The following is an 8,418-nucleotide window of genomic DNA, read 5'->3' as shown; positions in this document are numbered from 1 at the left end:
CACCTATTACATTGTTACTATTATTCCTTTAAATAACAGTAAGCTTTTATTTTTTTATTGATCTTATTGGATCAATTAAGAATAAGAAAAATAAAAGATTTTATTTTACCTTTATTTCTTCCTCTTCCAATGCTCTTACGTTCTTTACACAGACCTGAGTTTCTGATTTTTTTCCTTCTCTGAAGAACTTCCTTTAACATTTATTGCAAGAAAGGTCTGGTGGCAATGTTTCCTCAGTTTTTGTTTGTTAGACAATGTCTTTCTTCTTCACTTTGAAGGATAATTTTGTTGGATACAGAATTCCAAGTTGGGGTTCTTTTAAAAAAAAAAACTTCAAATATATCACTCTATTCTCTTATTTGCATGGTGTCTGATGAGAAGTCTATTGTAATTCTTACCCTTGTTCCTCTCTAGGTAAGGTGTTTTTCCCTTTGGCTTTTTTCAAGGCTTTGTCCTTGTCTCTGGTTTTCTGCATTTTGAGTATGATATGCCTAGGTGTAGGGTGATTTTGTTTGTTTGTTTTGTTTTGTTTTGAATTCTGCTTGGTGTTTTCTGAGCTTCCTGGGTCTGTGATTTGATGTCTGTCATTAATTTTGGAAAGTTCTTGGCCATTGTTACTTTAGATATTTCTTTTCCTTTCTTCTATCTTCTCCTTCTGATATTCCTGCAACATGTATATTACATATTTTGAAATTGTCCAACAGTTCTTGGACAGTCTGTTCCATTTTTTTCATTCTTTTTTTCTCTTTGCATTTCAGTTTGGGAAGTTTCTATTGGCCTATCTTCAAGCTCACTGATTCTCTCCTCAACTGTGTCAAGTCTATTAATGGGCCATCAAAAGTATCCTTCATTTCTGTTACACTGTTTTTGATTTCTAGCATTTCCTTTAGATCCTTTATTTGAATTTCCATCTGTCTGCTTAAATTACCTGCCTTATTCTTAATGTTGTTTACTTTTCCACTAGAGCCTTTAACATATTAATCAGTTATTTTAAACTAAATGTCTGATAATTCCAACGTCTGCGTCATACCCAAGTCTGGTTCTGATGTCTGCTGGGTCTCTTCCGACTGTTTTTTTCTTGCCTTTTGGCATGTCCTGTAATTTTTTGTTGAAAAATGGGTATGTTGCATTGGGTAATAGGAACTGAGCCTTTAGTGTGAGGATTTATATTAATCTGGTGAGGAGCTGCGCTGTATTTGATGTTTGCTGTAGCTGTAGGCGTCAGAGGCTTCAGTTTCCCTCAGTGTCCTTGTTTTTGGCTCCCCTTTCAACTTCAGGCTTCCCTTAACTACTCCTTCTCATACGTGGTCTGCATCTTGCAGCTCTTTCAGTGGATCCATTATTATCCTGGACCCCTGTTGTTGTGGTGGTAAGGTGTGAGGGACGGGGAGCCTTCCCTAATATTCCAACTAAATCTCAGTCTTTTAGTGGGCCTGTGTCTCTGGACTGTAATTTTCACAAGTGTTTATTCTTCTATAGTAACTTTCTTACCTCCCCTCCCCTTAGACAAGACAAGAAAGCTAGAGGGGGCTGGAGCGGGAACAATGCCCTTCTCCCAGGGCTCGGGAACAAGGTGCTGGTAGTCTTTTGCCCTGGAGAGTAGGCATTTGTTATGGAATAAGCTCTGGGCATATTTCACAATTATTATTCTTTCCCTCCCCCTGCCAGAGCTATGAGGGGTTTTTTCAGCTCTTTATCTTGAGACCCTGGTGTGGTTATTGAAGATAAAGTCCATGAAGCTTGGGGGTTCCCTTAAGACTGAGATCCCCAGGGGCTGTCACTCATACTAGTCCACACTCAGTCTCCAACAATTCATGAACATTACCATTTAAACGCCTATCAGTTCATGGCTCCAGTGGCTTTTGCTCCAGGTAAGTAGATCTCATTATGATGCTCTAGGTCCTCATCTCTCTCCATGGTTTGGGGTGGTACTTTGTCCTGCAACCTCAGTTCTCTAATGGGTCCAAAAAGTCATTACTTTTCGTTTGTCCAGTCTTTACTTGTTGTAAGGATGGGACTGATGACTTCCAAGCTCTTTATATGAGAGCTGAAACTGGAAGTTTATTCATTTGTTTCATTTAGATTTTTCTTTCCACTTTGATTTCTTTTAAAAAACACATGGGGGCTTCCCTGGTGGCGCAGTGGTTGAGAATCTGCCTGCCAATGCAGGCGACACAGGTTCGAGCCCTGGTCTGGGAGGATCCCACATGCTGCGGAGCGACTGGGCCTGTGAGCCACAACTGCTGAGCCTGCGCGTCTGGAGCTTGTGCTCCGCAACAAGAGAGGCCGCGACACTGAGAGGCCCGCGCACCGCGATGAAGAGTGGCCCCCACACGCCGCAAGTCGAAAAGGCCCTCGCACAGAAACGAAGACCCAGTGCAGCCAAAAATAAAATAATTAATTAATTAATTAAAAGAAAAAAAAATTTTTTAAAACACATGTAAGTTATTTGCATGTTTCCAAAGCCAAATATGCAGATCAAATCGGCAAAACAAGGTATATTAATAAAGATTTCCTATTCTATCCCTATCTATTCTGTATTCTCTTTCCTCTATAGTAACTTTTTTTTTTTAACTTTTTGTTTATCGTCCCATTGTTGTTATTTTAAAATTAATGCCCTACATGATATGATGAAGGTTCTTGGACCCATTTTAAGAAACACTGTCTTAGGGAGATGTCTTATGAGGGAGTCAATAAATGTGCATTTGCAAAAAGGAGTTCAGAGAGGGGAAAGAAAGACAGAATGAAGAAGGAAGGAAGGAGGGAGGAAAGGAAATAAAGGAAAGGAAAGGAAAGGAGAAAGGAATGAACTGCCAATTAAGAGAATTACAAGATAAATAACCCCTTGCCAAGACTGGAAGCAGAAAAGAGAATATCTCTCTTCTTTTGTCCTTTCTTAAGAGTAGGAAAACTTTCTAAAATGCCTTTTTGAAGATTTTTCTTCCTGTCCCATGGGACAATTGACTTGCCTGTCCATTCCTTTACCAATAATAGACAAAGGGCAAATAAATACCATGATAGGCTAAGATGAACCAAAACTCTCCCCTGGGGCTGGAAAGGGGTCCATCTTCCTCTGAAATACACAGACACCAGGTACCTGAACCAAATCTGTGTTCAGTTACCAAGGAAGAAGGAGAGGAATGGGTAGGCAGTCAGTAGTGTCTGCCATACCATTTAAAAGAAGATCAGCCTTGCATAACTTCATGCTGTGTAGTGGGAAGGGCCCTCTGCTCAACTAACAAAACATACATCTTGTCCATGAATACCTTCACTCCAGGTCCTTGCCTTGCTGGAGCACATGACCTCCAACACTCTCCCATTTGATTCCCATCAACAGTTCACTCGTGAGAAAAAATATTCACTGAGAATGGCACAAAGCTTTGCACTCCACCCATTCCTCAAGATGGAATCTTCAAAACTCACTTCCTTGGTTTGGTTTGACAGGTGCAGAGAAGACCCATGTCCCCAGTCCTGCAAAAATCTCTCTTCCCGTTGTTGTCCATGAGAACTGATTAACCACAGTGAAATACTTGACTCTTGGTAGCTAGTGCTCCTACACATAGTAGACAGATCATACTCAGGGACTATGTAAAGCTTTTTAAATGCATAAATGACTGGGAGAAAATAATTTACACACTTAAATGCAATTCCAAGAGAAATTCCAGTGTGATTTTAATTCATCTGGAAATGTAAATTTATCTTTTTTAAAAAATTATTTTTGCCTTTGCTAAATAACAAAAGTAATATGTTTGCTACAAAAACTCAAATTATATATGAGCATGTATTAAAAATGAATAAGCTCCCTTCCCCCTATAATCATATTGTGGTAACATGTATTAATAGTTTAGTGTATGTGATTCTACATCTTTCTCCGTGCTCAAACATAAACAAATTAACTGGATGAGAATATTTCACAGTGTAGTTGTACCATAATTTCTCCAATGTTTACTTTATTGAAGGTTTTTAGGGCTGCTTCCAGATTTGGTTTTTTTGTTGTTATTTTTTCCCATTATGAATAATGTTACAATAGACCATCCGTGCACATATGTTCTTAAGTACTGGTGTTTTTATCTCTATCAAATAGATTGCCATGAAGGGAAATGCTAGGTCATTTAATATCTGAATGACATGGATGGACTGCTTTCCTCAAAAGTTTAACAGTTCACACTTCCACCAGCAATATATGAAAGTGCATGCGTGCCCTTGCTTGTGCTAAACGTTATTATTTTTAAAAACTATTAGCCAAATGTGGAGTAAAAATGGTGAATAATTGCTGTTTTAACTAGTAAGGTTCAGCACCTTTTCTTGTATTTATTAGATTGTAGCATTTTGTCCTTTGTGGATTGCTTATTTCTATCCTATGTTAAGCAACCTTTAAATCCCCACCTCTGGTATTCAGACACTCATGTAATTCTCCCTCTTTGAGTGTGAGCTGGACCTACTGACTCACTTCTAATGAATAGAATTTGGCAAAAGTGATGGGATATCACTACCAATTTTTTTTCCACACTATGGTTTATGCTTTGAGGATCTTATTTAAGAAATCTTCCTTTCTCCAAAATTACAAAGTTTCTATTTTTCTTTCATTAGTTTAATCTTTTTACCATTCCATCCAAACATTTAATCCAACTACAGTTCATCTTTTATATATATATATTCTTTCAATATAGTTAACCATTTTTTTTCCCACCAAACTATTGCCTTAGTCAGCTCAGGCTGCCATAACAGAATACCACAGAGTGGGTGGTTTAAACAACAGAATTTTATTTTGTCACAGTTCTGGGGCTATGAGTCCAAGATCAAGGTTCTGATCGATTTGATTTCATGGGAGAGTTGTCTTTCTGGCCTGCAGACGGATGCCTTCTCTCTGCATCCTCACATGGCCTTTGGTGTGCATGCCTAGAGATGGAGAGATCTTTCTCTCTTCCTCTTCTTATAAGGCCACCAATCCTATAGGATTAGGGCCCCACACTTAAAACCTCATTTAACGTTAATTTCCTCCTAAAGGCCCTATCTGCAAATACAGTCACATTGAGGGTTAGAGCCATGACACATGAATTTGTGGGGGGTGCAGAGCATACAACTCAGTCCACAGCAACCAACTGTTAATCCATACTCTCCCCACTGGTTTTTGGTACCATTGCAATCATATTCTAATTTCCTGTACATATACTCTCTAGTCTTTTCCTTTCATCTCTTTGCCTATTTCTGATCTGGTGCTACTCTATTTTAATTACTATGGCTTTATAACATTTCTTTATGTCTGGTAGGCAAGTTCTCCCTTCTCTTCTTTTTCAAAATTGGTTTAGCTACTCATGAACTAATTTTTCCATATATATTTTAGAATAAATTTGTCAGCTTTATTAAAAATCCTCGAGGAATTTTAATTGGACTTGAATTAAAATTAAAATCATTTTGAGTTGAATCAGCATGTTAGTCATTCCATATATGAATACAGTATAATCTCTCCATTTATTCAAAAAATCTGTGTGCCCTTTAATTGAGTTCCTTGGTAAAAGTCTTTGCCTTGGTTTGATTTATTCCAGGAGACTTTATGGTTGACTTGCTATTGTACATGACATCTTGTTTGTTATATTTCATAAGTGGTTATTGCTGGTGTGGAGGAACACTATAGGATTATTTTCTCATAACCTTATTTAGGCACGTGACAGTCATGGAGATATGCCGCCTGGATTTCCCTCAAGAGAACCTGCTGCAGAGAGCACGGCTGACGGACATGGTTGAATCCACCATCGCGTTCTTGCCTGCTGAGGCCACACTTCAGTCACTGGGCACAGCAGGGGGAATAGGGCTGCTCATTCTTGCAGGATGCAGACTTTGGCTTGAGGTCTCCCTCTTCCCCTAGCTGAAACATTCCAGAACCATGTCGAAGTCTGGGAGTCTTTCTGCCCAGTTTGCCTTTCCCCTCTCCTTTCACAGGGATCAGATGTGCATTGCAGTGTGAAGATTCTCCCCATCTTTTTCCATTCTGTTCCCTTTACTCTCTACGGGCATTTCTCCCCAATAAATGTCTTGCATGTCTAATTGTGTTTTGGCTCCTGCTTCTTGGAGGACCTGAGCTGAGACAAGGAATAATTTACATACAGTAAAGTGCACAGACCTTGTTTTCTGTTCCGTCAGTATGACAAATGCTTACACCTGTGTATCTCACACTACCGACTATACTTGTTGACCTAGTTATTTCTTTCAATGGTCATTAAATATATATATATATATATATATATATATATATATATATATATATATATATATTTCAGAGAATTCTAAGGTGAATATATATGTGGTCACTGTCCATTGAAATATGTTTTACAAATATATAGCATCCTTCTTTGTCATATTGGTTCTGATGATAAAACTGCTATATTAAAAAATTCATAGTTCTCTAACTTGTCTTTCTCATCCCTATATTTTTAATCCTTTTGTATCCTTTTGCTTTAAGTGTTTCTCTTGTAAATAATATTACACATTAATCCTCTCTGTGTCTTTATATTTTATACTGTTTTATCTATTTCTACTTATTGTAATTACTCTTATATTTAAATTTGTTTAAAAATAATATCAGCCTTCTTCTCATGTATTCTATTCATCACACCTTCTTTTTGTTTTTGTCGTCCTTATTACTTGCCATTACAAAGCGTAAAATTAAACCAAGTTTTATTTTAGTAGTTATGAGCAACAACCAGAAGAATAAAATTGAATGTATAATTTTAAGCAAAAGAAATTTCAATCTAGCTGATCAATTTTAGTTAATGATTGCCATGCATGTAAAGTTTTGTTTGCTTATTTTGTTGTAATGATTGCTGAGTTTTACAACAGTGAAATTCACCAAGTTATTTATCTACCTTTCCAGTTTTGGTCACATCCCCTTGGTGTTTTTTTGCTTCTTGCTGGAGCACTTCCTCTCAGAAGGTTTTCAAAGAGGGTCTTCGTATGGTAAAAATAATTATTTTGACATCACATTTAAATGGTAGTTTAGCTGGATTTGGAATTTAGGTCCCAGGTTCTTTTACTTCAACACCGGAAGTATTGCTCTGCGATCTCCTTGCAGATGTTGCTTCTGAGAAATATGATGTTGGTCTGATTCTTGTCCTTTGGAGGCAATTTGCTTTGTATCTAGAACTGCTTAGACTTTTCCCTTCATCTTCAATGCACGTAAATGATACAAAAATATATCTAGGCATATTTTTCCTCATTGATCATATTTGTCTAAGTACTTATATTTGTACTTTGAGGTTTTAAAACTTCCTCTAATCTGAGAAATCTTCTGTTACTGTATCTTTAAATGTTCCACTATCTCTATTTTTCCTCTTCTTCTGGGACTTCTATTATTTGAATGTTGATCCTTATATTTCTATTTTCTGTGTCTCTTCACTTTTCCTTTTAATATTTCAACTATATAACCCATGCTGATGTTTTCTGGAACTAATCCTCCACTTCATTTATTTATTCTACATTTATTCTGCTATTCCATCTACTATTCAATAGTCAACCTATTGAATTTCTGGTTTCAGGTTTTTTTTTATACTCAGAAATTCTTGGGTCTCCTTTATGCCTTTGGCATTATAGCAGTATCCTTTCTTATATCTTTAATATACTTGAGTTTTCCATTTGTTGTTTCTCTCTTATCCCAGTGGCTCTCTCAACAAGCCTAATTATTTTTTCCTATGAGTTCATATTCAGGGCTATCACATTGCAATGCAGGGGCCCTATACCCATTCTCCTAAAATAGAGGTCTCAACCAGGGGTGATTTTGCTCCAACAGGAGACATTTAGAAGTTTCTGGAGACATTTTGGGTTGCCACAATCTGGGCGAGGGGCAGGGGGGCAGTAGTAGAGTATTGCTACTGGCTTTTAGTGGGTAGAGGTCAGGGATGCTCCTAAAAACCCTACAGTGTACAGGACATCCTCTAACAACAATAATTTATCTGCCCAAAATTTCAATAGAGCCAAGACTGAGAAATCCTATCCTAGAAGTACTGATGTCTGAGCTGGTGAGGAGGACCAAAGCATAAGCCCTACTTTCTATCTTTCCTGGTAAGTTTACATAGGGGTTGCAGAGAGAGAGTGAGAACACACCTCAGGACTTTATGGTTTAGACTTCCATCCTGGACCTGCTCTTTTTCAAACGTTGTCTGTGAAGCAGCAGTCACCATAACACAGGGTGGGGCAAGCAAGGAATGCTAAGGGGATGGCCAGTCTGCTTGCACCCATTATTAACCAGCTCTTAACCACCCAACTTGGCTAGTGTGCCTGCTCTGATGTTACATTGGTAGTCTTGACACTACATGGCTGGCTGCTGTTTTTTCTGCTTCATCATGGCATGGAAATGAGCAAAGTCTGCCCTGGACAATGTTAAAGAGCAAAAGGCACATCTCAAAGTCTCCGCAACCCACCTGA

This window comes from Balaenoptera musculus, chromosome 10 (assembly GCF_009873245.2).
Source record: "Balaenoptera musculus isolate JJ_BM4_2016_0621 chromosome 10, mBalMus1.pri.v3, whole genome shotgun sequence".
In the NCBI taxonomy this organism is placed as follows: Eukaryota; Metazoa; Chordata; class Mammalia; order Artiodactyla; family Balaenopteridae; genus Balaenoptera; species Balaenoptera musculus.
This window is presented reverse-complemented; position numbering follows the sequence as displayed.